The 5,651-nt window shown below is 38.0% G+C and overlaps 1 non-coding gene across 1 annotated transcript; it reads right to left on the bottom strand.

Moving 5' to 3' along the window:
- Nucleotides 1-559: 559 nt before the first annotated feature.
- LOC113000948 (small nucleolar RNA R71) lies at nucleotides 560-668 on the bottom strand. Its single transcript, XR_003266249.1, has one exon. It is a non-coding gene; the product is annotated as a small nucleolar RNA R71 (small nucleolar RNA).
- Nucleotides 669-5,651: the final 4,983 nt, after the last annotated feature.

Below are 5,651 nucleotides of genomic sequence, written 5' to 3'. Positions count from 1 at the left end.
TAGTTGTGCATGTTGAATATATTGTATGACTAGAGGCAATCCATCTAACTTACAACCCTTTGATCCTGAGATAGATAGGACATTTCATACATTTGTTAGACATCATTTTGTACCTTTTGAGCATCCTGAGCATTCTGTTATTGGTGATTTTGAGCATTATAGTTTTGAACATTCTGAGAACATGGCACAACCTCCACCCCGTGAGAGGACTCTAAGGGAAATGGCTGCACCTGATTTCACCTACGAAAGCTTGTGCATCCAATACCCTGATGAGGATGTCCCATATGTTCTTAAAACTGGACTGATCCATTTGCTTCCAAAGTTTCATGGCCTTGCAGGTGAAGACCCACACAAACATCTGAAAGAATTCCATATTGTCTGCTCCACCATGAAACCCACAGATGTCCAGGAGGATCACATATTTCTGAAGGTCTTTCCTCATTCTTTAGAGGGAGTGGAAAAGGACTGGCTATATTACCTTGCTCCACGGTCCATCACGAGCTGGGATGATCTCAAGAGAGTATTCTTAGAAAAAAATTTCCCTGCCTCCAAGACCACGACCATCAAAAAAGATATTTCAAGCATTAGACAACTCAGTGGAGAGAACTTATATGAATACTGGGAGAGATTTAAGAAACTATGTGCCAGTTGCCCTCACCACCAGAATTTTGAGCATCTTCTCCTCCAATATTTTTATGAAGGACCCAATAACATGGAGAGAAGTATGATAGATGCTGCCAGTGGTGGAGCCTTTGGAGACATGACCCCTGCTGAAGCCAGAAATTTAATTGAGATGATGGCTTCAAACTCCCAACAATTTAGTGCCAGAAGTGATACTATTGTCATTAGAGGAGTGCATGAAGTAGCCACGAATTCATCTTCATCAGCCGAGACTAAGAAGCTTGAAGGTAAACTGGATGTCTTGGTTAACCTGGTAACCTAACTGGCCATGAATAAAAAATCTGCACCTATCGCCAGAGTCTTTGGTTTATGCTCCTCTGTCGACCACCACACAGACCTTTGCCCTTCTGTGCAACAATTTGAAGCAATTGAACAGCCTGAAGCTTATGCTGCAAACATCTACAATAGACCTCCTTAACCTCAGCAGCAAAATCAGCCACAACAAAACAATTATGACCTCTCTAGCAACAGGTACAATCCCGGGTGGAGGAATAATCCCAACCTTAGATGGTCAAATCCTTCACAACAGCAGCAACAACAACAACAGCCTTATTTTCAAAATGTTGTTGGCCCAAGCAGACCATATGTTCCTCCACCAATCCAGCAGCAACAGCCCCAGAAACAATAAACAGTTCAGGCCCCTCCGCAACCTTCCCTTGAAGAACTTGTGAGGCAAATGACTATGCAAAACATGCAGTTTCAACAAGAGACCAGAGCCTCCATTCAGAGCTTAACTAATCAGATGGGACAATTGGCTACACAGTTAAATCAACAACAGTCCCAGAATTTTAACAGATTACCTTCTGAATCTGTCCAGAATCCCAAAAATGTGAGTGCCATTGCATTGAGGTCGGGAAAGCAGTGTCAAGGACCTCAACCAGAAACATCTTCCTCATCCGCAAATGAACTTGCCCAACTTCACTCTACTCCAAAAAAAAGATGATGACAAAAATTTAAAGAGTAAGTTACCTAACAATTTCTATGCAGGTGAATCTTCCACTGGTAATTCTGATTTGCAGAAGCAGCATATCCCTCTTCCATTCCCTCCAAGAGCAATTTCCAACAAAAAAATGGAAGAGATAGAGAAAGAGATCTTGGAAACATTTAGGAAAGTAGAGGTAAACATACCTCTGCTGGATGCAATAAAGCAAATTCCAAGATATGCTAAATTCTTGAAGGAGCTGTGCACTAATAAGCGAAAGCTTAAAGGAAGTGAAAGAATTAGTATGGGCAGAAATGTCTCCGCATTGATTGGTAAATCTTTTCCCCAAATCCTTGAAAAATGTAAAGATCCAGGTACATTAAGCATACCTTGTATTATAGGGAACAATAAGTTTAACAATGCCATGCTAGATTTAGGAGCTTCTGTTAGTGTTATGCCTCTATCTATTTTTAATTCTCTATCTTTAGGTCCTTTGTAGTTAACTGATATGGTAATTCATTTAGCTAATAGAAGTGTTGCCTATCCTGCTGGTTTCATAGAGGATGTCTTAGTTAGAGTTAGTGAACTGATTTTCCCTGTTGATTTTTATATTTTGAACATAGAGGAGGGATTTTCTAAAGGATCAGTTCCCATCATTCTAGGCAGACCTTTTATGAAATCTGCTAGAACTAAGATAGATGTATATGCAAGCAGTGATCTATGGAGTTTGGTGATATAACTGTTCATTTTAATATTCTTGATGCTATGAAACATCCATCTGAAGCTCTTTCTGTATTTCGTGTTGAAATAATTTACCATATTGTTGATGAATACATGACTGATCTTCATTCTAATCTGCATGTTTGTCACTCTTCATGCATTGAATTTGAATTTGTACTTGATCATATGTCTGAATTTAATGCTGAGAGTGAATCTGAAATTTATATTGATTACATGTCTGGTGTTGTTTTACCTTTTGAGATTGATTTTCTAGAGTCAGATAGAACTAACCATGTTTCAGGAAGTACACATACCTCTGACTTTCTTTATGAGGTACAGGCTGAGAAACCATCTCTTTCTACCATTATCCAGCCGCCTACACCAGAATTGAAGCCTCTGCCATCAAATTTAAAATATGCTTACTTAGATGAGAGCAAAAGTTTTCCAGTAACTATATCTGCCTCCCTTGCTGATGATCAAGAGGAGAAGCTGTTATCAGTTCTCAAGAAGCATAAGAAGGCTATAGGCTGGACCCTGGCGGACATTCCTGGTATTAGCCCATCCACATGTATGCATCAGATAAATTTAGAGGATGGGGCTAAACCAGTAAGACAGCCACAGAGAAGACTCAACCCGGTGATTCTTGATGTAGTGAAGAAGGAGGTAACCAAGCTTTTGAAAGCTGGAATCATTTATCCTATCTCCGGCATCCAATGGGTGAGTCCCGTCCAGGTAGTCCCGAAGAAAACCGACCTCACTATGATAAAACATGAGAAGGAGGAGCTGATTCCTATTCGGGTGCAGAACAGTTGGAGAGTCTGCATCGACTATAGGACGTTGAATCAAGTTACCAAAAAGGACCATTTTTCCCTACCATTCATTGACCAGATGCTTGAACGCCTGGCAGGTAAATCTCACTACTGTTTCCTTGATGGTTTTTTTGGTTATATGCAAATCAATATTGCTCATGAGGATTAGGAAAAAACCACATTCACTTGCCCCTTCGGCACTTTTGCCTATAGGAGGATGCCTTTCGGCCTGTGCAATGCCCCTGGTACCTTCCAGCGGTGCATAATTAGTATTTTTAGTGATTTTTTAGAAAATTTCATAGAGGTGTTTATGGATGATTTCACTGTATATGGATCCTCTTTTGATGTTTGTTTGGATAGTCTGGAAAAAGTTTTGAATAGATGCACTGAAACTAACCTTGTTCTAAATTTTGAAAAATGTCATTTTATGGTTGAGCAAGGTATAGTTTTAGGCCACATTATTTCCAATAAGGGCATTGAAGTAGATCCTGCAAAAATTTCTGTTATTTCATAATTGCCTTACCCCTCTTGCGTGCGAGAGGTGCGATCTTTTCTTGGTCATGCAGGATTCCACAGGCGCTTTATAAGAGATTTTAGCAAAGTAGCCCTTCCACTGTCCAACTTGTTGCAAAAAGAGGCACCTGATTGGATAGCCCCATTTGAGCTAATGTGCGATGCATCCAATTACACATTGGGGTTGTCCTTGCTCAAAAGATCTCCTTACTGCAGCTTACTTCTTTTCCACCATGACTTAGGGAGTTTTTCTTTTCCTATCTCCTTCTTTACTTTTATTACATTTGTCCGATTCTATTTGATGGTTTACTTGCCTTTAATCTTTTAATTGTGCTACATTGAGGACAATGTGTTGTTTAAGTATGAGGGGGGGGGGGTGAGTTCTTTGTTTTTAGTTTTGTTTGTGTTAAATTTGTTAGTTTTGTTAGTTTTGTTGGGTTTCTAGTTTAATATTTTAGGTCAATTCAGTTTGCATGTACAACTTTGCATATTTTTCTTTGAATTATAGGATATGTTCAAGAAATGGGTAATTGTTTTGAAAATAAAAGTCTCTTGACATTTTGTGATTTGAAATCCTTGTTTTTCCTCTACATGTCATGATAGTTTTGAAAGCTCAATTTGGAAGTGATAAGTTTACCTTTGTGAGAATTTGAGCCATCCATCATCATAATCTTTTGGTGTGTTTTGCCCCATTGATTGCTTGCATAATAGCCTTGGCTTGATTCTTGTTGATGCTTCCTAATTCACATGCATATTTGGAAATGATTTAGGCAATTTTTTTCTTATAAGCCTCTAGCCAAATGGACTTACCTTGAATTAATTCCTTTGATAGCCCTTTTGAGCCTTGTTTCCCTTTCCTTGTTTTGAAGCTCACTACAAGCCTTAAGTGAAAAACCATGATATCACCTTACCCTTAAGGAATTTTGGAGCTTTGGAATTGTTTTGGGAATAAGTGGGGGGGGGGGGGGGTTGTTGGATAACATGTTTTGTTGGCTATGCTTCATGATGTATTTTTGGGCCATACTGATGTACATAGTATATGGGTTAAATGTTGGACATGCTGCTGAAAGATATGCTAGTTCTCAAATGTTACTGTTAAAAAAAATTGCAAAAAAAAAAAATTCAAGTTTCAAGTTGAATCAATTCGAAAAAAAAGAAAAAGAAAAGCAATAAAGTTGAGTGAATAGGATCTTAAATAGAAAAAGAATGATGAGACTCTTGGTTCTACTCTTTATGTTTAAATTTTATCTTTAGGTCTTCTTATTTTTTCTTAATATGCACTTATTCCCCATTGCTCCTCTATTCCTTTGGGATTTAGCTACTTATTCCATATTTTTCCCTACCTCGTCCTTGGCCCCATTACAACCTTAAAAGACCTTTTGATCCTTATGTGCTTGTGTTTATGGGTTGATTGTCAATTTTAGAATCTTGCCAAGTTTATGTGGTGTTGGTTTTCATGGGTGCTTTGAGGGTAAATAGTAGCCTAGACACTTGAGAGATAGAGTGTATATCTTGTGAGGCTTTATCACTTTTCATTCTTGAGCTGATTAACTATTTTGCCATGATTGGGTTGCTTGGATGATTTTCACGAATGTCTTGACTCTTTGGATCTCTTCATGTTAGATGTTACCCATTCCTTTCATTCCTTGATGTTCATTGAGAAATATGTAAATGTTTTTGTTTGTCTCTCTTTGATATCCTTGGATTTTGTTCTTTATTTCATTTTGCCCAGGAGTGCAAAAGGCTAAGTATGGGGGGTTTTGATGTACCATTATTTTCACCTATTTCTTAACCTTTTTTGCACCATTTTAATTACTGATTGGTCTTAATTGTCAAATTAATTAGGCAGTTTTATTATTTGGGCCCATTAAGATAATTTGATGTTTTCAATCTAATTTCAGGAATTAATGAAGAATTGGGCTTGAATCCAGAATTGGGCTTGAACTTGAAGAGGGTAGACTATTTTATTCTACAAAATTTTATCTTATCTAGACTTTATCTTATCT

The sequence above is a fragment of the Glycine max genome, chromosome 2 (genome assembly GCF_000004515.6).
Source record: "Glycine max cultivar Williams 82 chromosome 2, Glycine_max_v4.0, whole genome shotgun sequence".
Lineage (NCBI taxonomy): Eukaryota > Viridiplantae > Streptophyta > Magnoliopsida > Fabales > Fabaceae > Glycine > Glycine max.
The sequence above is the reverse complement of the archived record's forward strand: the minus strand, read 5'-3'. Positions and strand labels throughout refer to the sequence as shown.